Genomic DNA, 7,320 nt, shown 5'->3' with positions numbered 1-7,320 from the left:
GGCTGTTGACTTTTTTTCTGTTTTTTTGAATTCTTTGTATATTGCAGATACCAACATTATTTCATAGCTGTAACAAATGAGGATATTCTCTCATATTGCAGCCTGTCTCATCACTTGAATAATGTTGTCTTTTGCTGTACAGAAGATTTTCAATTTCATGAGGTCATTTTTGTCAATTGTTAGTCTAATACCTCTTCCATTAAGATCCTGTTCATAAATTATTTTCTTTGCCTGTAAGTTTCAATGTATTACCTATTTTCTCCCCAGTCAGATTCAGAGAATCAGATATTATGTTGAAGTTCTCAATCCATTTGAACTTCAGTTTTGTGCATGGGGACCAATAACAATTTAGTTCATTCTTCTCCAAATAGCTACACAATTTCAGCTTCACCTTTTGTTTAAGAAGCTGTCTTTGATCCAATGTGTTAGGCCCTTTTGTCAAAAGTCAAGTGGCTGTGTTTGCCTGGACTTAAATCTTGGTCCTCAATTGTATTTTATTGGTCATTTTGTCTCTTTTTAATCCATTGCCATGTTTTGTTTTGTTTTTTATTGTTACAATAGTTATGTAATATAATTTGAAAGCAGGAATGGTGATGAATCCAGCTTTCTATTATTCAGTACTGTTTGGACTACCTTACTTTTTTGTGCGTTCCCATATGAAATTTAAGACTTTTTTCTCAATTTCTTTGAAGAATTGTGTTGGAGTATAATTTGGATTGCAGTGATTACTGCAACTCATTGATTTTATTACTTCTAGTTGGACAGTCATTTTCACAATATCTATCTTATTGATCCATGAGTATGGAAGTTATAGCTTTTGTTATCTAATTTCATTCTTGGATGTCTTAAAATTCTCATTATATAAGGCTGTTACTACCTTCATGACATTTATTCCAAGTTATTTATTTTTGACTCTATCATAAATGGAATTGTTTCCCTGGTGTCTTTCTCAGTATGTTTGTTGTTGGTCTATAAGAAGGTTACTCAATGTTGCATTTTAATTTTGTATCCTGCTATGCTGCTGAATGTGTCTATCAGCTGTAGAAGTTTTCTGGTGGAATCTTTAGGGTCTTTTATATATTGAGCCATATCATCTCCATATAAAGATAATTTGACTTTTTTCCAATTTATATCTCCTTTATCTCTGTCACTTCTCTTTTTGCATTTGCTAAATTACCAAACACTTTATTCAATAAGGATATAGTGAACAATCTTGCTTATCCTGGATTTCAGTAGAAATTCTTTGAATGTTTTCTCCATTTATATGATGTTTGCTGTGAGCTTGTTGTATATTGCCTTTATTATGTTAAGTCCCTTGTGTCCTTAGATTCTCCTTGACTTTTATCATGAATGGACATTGGATTTTGTCAAAGATCTTTTCTGCTTCTGAGACAATCATGTCCCAGGGGTTATTTATGTGGTAGATTACATTGGTTGAATTACATTTGCTGAACCATCCCTGTCACATTGATCACGGCAGATGATGTTTTTGAAGTGTGCTTGAATTCACTTTGCAAATATTTTGCTGAGAAATTTCTGTGTTTATCAGGGAGTTTGGCCTAAACATTCTGTTGTGGTGGTTTTGGTCTTGGTATCACAGTAATAAAGGTTTTTGTAGAAAGAATTTGGAAATGTTCCTGATTTTTCTATTTTACAGATGAATTTAAGGAGTATAAGTATTAATTCTTCTTTGAAGTTCTGGTGGAATTCTGCACTGAAACTCTATAGTCCTGGGCTCTTCTGTTTGGGGGCTTTTAAATTATTGCTTCTATCACATTGATTGTTATGGATTTGTTTAAATTATTTATTTCATCTTGATTTAACTTTGGTAGGCCACAAATATCTAGACATTCATCTATTTTTTAAAGATTTTCCAATTCAGTGAAATATAGAGTTTGAAAGTACAGACATGATTTTCTAAATTTCCTCAGTATCTGTTGTAATGTTACCCTTTTTACCTTAGATTTTAATTTGGGTCCTCTCTTCTTTTGTTAATTTGCATAAAGGTTTGCCAACCTTGTTAATTTTTTTCAAACAATCAAACTCTTTATTTCATTAATTATTGTATTCTTTTCTACAATAAAACGTCACTAATTTCAGCACTGATTTTGTTTATATCTTTCCATCTACTCACTTTGGGTGATTTGGTGCTTGATTTTCCAAGGCCTTCATGTTCATCATGCAGTGATTAGTATGATGTTAGACCAGGGTAAACTCCATCTCATAGAGATCCAGCTGCCTTCTCTTCCAGAGTGGTGGTAATAAAGGTGTATGCCACTATGCCTGGGCTTTTTGATGTAGGCACTAGTGCTGTAAAGTTTCTTTTTAGGACTTCCTTCACTGTGCTCCTTAGATTTCAATATGCTGTTTTCATTTTCATTCAATTCTTGGCATTTTGTTTTTTGGTTTCCATATTTTCAGCTTTTCTATTGAGGTTGATATACATTTTTATTCCTCTGTGATTAGATAGAATCCAGGATGTTATTTCAATCTCCCCATATTTATTGAGACTTTCCTCCTTAGGTCTTAATACATGGTCAGTTTTGGAGAAACTCCCATAGGCTGCTGAGAAAATGTGTATTTTTTTCAGTATTTGGGCAGAATGTCCTGTAGATATCTCTAAGTCCATTTGATTTATGATATCATTTAATTCATGAGTGTCTTTGTTTTTTCCCTTGATGACCTGAAGTAATTCACCATCACTGTGTTATGATTAATCTTTAGTTTTATATCTAATAGTATTTTTTAATGAAATAGGTGTCCCTGTGCTTGATGCATATATATGTACAGGATTGTAATGTTCTTGTCACAGTTGAAGAAATTGGACTTTTCCTTTAATGGGTATGAATTGTTCTTCCTTTCCTCTTCTGACCTGTTTCATTTTAAGTCTGTTTTATCAGACTTCAAAACAGCTACACCTGCTTATTTCTTTTTGCCATTTGTTTAGAATGCCTTTTAAATATCTTTCTCCAGCCTTTTACCCTAAGATGGAGTCTATTGTTTTTATGGTGACACGTGTTTCTTGGAGACAGCAAAAACATGGCTTTTCCAAAATCAAAGTTTCATACATTCATAATAATATTTGTTAAATGGATAAGTTTCAAACTGTGCAGTATGACTGCTATATATTTTATTGTAAAGTTAGATTCATAAGACAACTCAAGCCAATTTAAAACACACAGATGGGAATAAAAGAAGACACTAAAACATGACTGAGGTCAAGTTAGTGAACTGTTTTTATCCATGTTTCTCATGTTCTTATAGATTATTTTTCTCATCCATAGGGCATTCAAGGTGGTAATTCCATCCAACTTGTTTTGCTGTATGCTAATGTACTTGATGGAATCTCCGTTGCATTTTAAATTTAATTATTAAACTGCTATGCAAATAAAAGTTTTGCTATGACATTTTAGTTCCTACATTGTATTGTGTAACCTTCCTCTCCCTAACACACTCCTCTCCCTCAACTCCTCTTCCCACAAGTTTGTACCCCCCATGCACTTTTCATTTTAAAGTCTCATGTGTTATCTTTCCATTGTTTTTTAAATATACAAAACTAAATTCATTCTAAACTATTCTATGTGTTTATTTTGCAAATAAAGCCCAGTACCAAATGAGTTCTTCCTGTTTTAATCTTTCTTTTATCTTTTACACATTAAATTTGTAACCTTTGTGTTTCTGACAATTATTATAGTTTAAGTTCTCAAGAATTTCTTTAATCATCTCCTTCATGGTTGTTTACCCTGTGTGCTTGGTGATTTTTTGATTATTCATTCAAACTGGCTGATAATAATCCATGGGATTGGAGATGCAAGTGTCCTTATCTGACTTTGTAATCTCCTTGGATCTTTTCTTAATACAGGTACATAGGTTCTTTACAAGTGCCACTTGTGGGTTAGCAGCTGCCCCAGAGCACCTACAGTGACCTTGTCTGTTTACAGCTCAGCTTCATAAATTTACCCTTCTCTATTTTATTTTCCTTCTATTTTCATTCTTTTTGTTTGAACCTTTACTTTAAAACATGGATGGCTGCCTGAAATTTGTTACACAAAGTCTCTGAACTAAGGATCCAAAATACATGAACCTACAGAAAGGTAACACTCAACACAACTGTTCTCCCTTTCAGACTTATTGCTGTGATATTTCCATTCAAGGAACTACCTCATATAGATAACTAGAAATGGAAAATAGCAATAAAATACCAGTTTGTTTGAAATAATAATTTTCTATTTTCCCGATACTTTGAAACAAAATTTAATATCATCAAACTGATTTGCATGTTTTAGTAGATGAATAAAAATCAAATAGACTTTGAAGGAACTGAAGCTTAGTTCAAATGCAAAGTTTAATTTTGAAATGAATTTCAATTTACTACTTATCTACCAAAACCAGAAAGCCATTTCTTAAAATTCTATGATAATAAAAAGATGATGGGCAAAAATGATGATGATTATTTTTTTTCATCTCTAACATTTAGTTCATGTGATTTCTTGGGTAAATTACAATTATTTTGGACTTCAAGTTTCTCTTTTAAAGATGTGCCTTTTGGCAGAAGCATTGCCTACCTCTGGCAATTCAGTTTGTAAGAAGGGTGATCTTACATATTGCATGAAGAGTGTTTGGAACCTTAATGTAACTGCTTATACATAGAATAATGTATCATTATATTTCATAGAAAATCCAATTAGTTAGAAAGAAACATTGGAGTTCATTTACAACCTCACCCAATTTCTGTGATAAGTTGTGAAGAGGTGTAAACTGGACATGGTGACTACGTGACCATCACAGCTGAGAAAGCTGAGAGAAGGAAGTCAGTGCAGGGCCTATGGTCTTCTGAGTAGTTAGGAATTTGGGGAATTATTTCCTTCTTATGCTATTTTCTTACAAATTTTCTTTTGCCTTATTCACTTTACTTTTTGAGGCACTGTCTCGTCTAAGATGGCCTCAAAATTACAATTTTCCTGCCTCATGTTCCTTAGTTCTGAGATTACCCAAGCATGCCCTCATACCTGCATAATATTTTTGTTATTTTTAGTACAGCAAGACGCACATCAAGGAAACATTGCAAAAAACTCATATTACATGACTCTGTTCCACATGACTTACATTCACTGTATTCCTGTGTCTACTTTTAAATTCTCATATATGTACAAAACTGATAGGTAGCAGTCGCCTGATCAAAAATGATCTTGGGCTCTGCCACATGTTCAAACCCCACCTTTGTGCTAATATCTAATTTTTAAGGGTAAATGGAATTGGATCAGGATCTATTCTATGGGTAGTAAAATTAGCAATTTTGTACTCAATGTTATAAAAGGGGTTTTAATATTCTGAAATCACATTAATATGCAGAAATAATGTCAATTAAACTAAGCTGCAATATGAAATGCTCATTTCTCTGCATTTTGAGAATTCTGAAATTTGTTGCAGTGAGAAACTTCACCAGTATGTGGTCCTTTTTTGAAGTGTGTGTGCCCACATAACAATTATAGCCCTCAGATCTTGCAGACACAATTCATTTAATAATTAGAAAAAAATATCAAAAGCTACTTGGTAAATTGAACATTTAACCCCACCTTTTATGAATATGTGTATGATTAAAACACATATATGTGTTTATACACACAAAAATTTGGCACATATATCATAAAATGTTAAAGCTCTCTATATGCATAAATTTGAAAGAATTTGAATCCATACTGTATATATGTGTGTATAAGTGTGCATATGTGTACATGCAGTTGTCATCCACTTATATAATCTGTTATATAATAAAAAGTCAACTCTTGTCACATATTGGTTATAGACAACATATTCTTTATCCAGATATATAAATCATGATGTTTATACTCACAGCAAATATAGAATGAAGTGCTAGAACGGAAAATTCTGTAATTTGCCTGCTTGTAAAATAAGAATATTTTTCTCATTGCATTAATTAATGAATCAATTAGGATAGCAATATCTTCTCATTTTCAACAATGTCATTAATGTATTTGTATTTTTTGCTCATGTTAGCATCAAGTTATCAGATAACTAATTTTTTAAATATTTTTAAAAATTTATTTTTTATGTGTATGTGTGTATTGCCTGCATGTAGGTAAGTCCACCCACATCGTGTAATGCCTGCAGAAGACAGAAGAGACTGTCAGATCCCTTGGAACTGGAGTTAAGGACAGTTGTTAGCTGCTGTGTGGGTGTGTGGATTCGAAACCTAGCTCTTCTGCAAGAACAGTCAGTGTTCTTAACCACCGTGCTATCTCTCCAGGCCCGAGAAAACTAATTTTTAAGAACAATTGTTAAGAACAATGGCCAATTCAATACTAATAGTCACCAGTAAGCAGTAGGCTCAGTGCTGTATTTTTTTAGTTTCTTTAATTTTTTTCATTTATAAAACTCCAGAGTGTATTGCTGTCAGATATTAGATGTGGCTTAAATGAATTAAATCAGAATATATTCCACTCAAGACATCTTTACAATAAGCCAATACAATTGTATTCTAATTCTTTGAAGTGCATAATAAACTACACATATGCCACTGTACGTGGTACTGAATTCTCTATAATCTCACCTTCTTTATCTGCTGGGGATATCTTGGAGACTAACTTTTCTTCATTGCCTAAATAATCTTCTATATTTGGGTATATTTTTATTCTGCGGTAATACTGGGATCATCTAGGAGCTTTTTCTTCCCCTCTGTCATGCAACAAGTGGGGAATAATTGTCATTTATTTGCTATACCTAGTATAGATTGATATTTTTAATTTATAAATCATTGAATTGAATGAGATCTGAAATTTGATGATTTAATTTTATAAATATTTCCTATTAATTAAATTTAAGATCTCTTTCAATATTCTTTTCTAAATGAGTGTTCTAATTGTATGTATTTTTCAATGATGCACATGTATCTAAACAGAAATTATCTGAGTTTATCATATAGAAAAAAATACAACCAAGCTTTTAAAATAATTTCCATATTATTTCACAAAACCTAACATTTTACAATGCTTTACAGCTTGTTGAACACTTTTCAGTTAATCTCATACATCTTTAAATTAGACAAGATAGTCAATTACTCCATAAGTGTACTTGCATTAAGTTTCTTGCATAGATTTATAACCATCAACTCTGGCTACTTCCTAGAACACCACTAGCATTCAATAAGCAAAGTCTAGTGACATTTCATAAAAAATAATTCCCATTGCAGAATCTGTGTTATCAATGAGATGCCAATAGAGCAAAGAAAATATGGGACTCACACATCATCTACTCTTCCCTTAGCCACCAAGTTCTTTCCATTGGTAAATATATATAAAT

Source organism: Nannospalax galili, unplaced genomic scaffold (assembly GCF_000622305.1).
Source record: "Nannospalax galili isolate Female #2095 unplaced genomic scaffold, S.galili_v1.0 scaffold298, whole genome shotgun sequence".
Classification (NCBI taxonomy): domain Eukaryota; kingdom Metazoa; phylum Chordata; class Mammalia; order Rodentia; family Spalacidae; genus Nannospalax; species Nannospalax galili.
Note: the sequence above shows the minus strand (reverse complement) of the source record.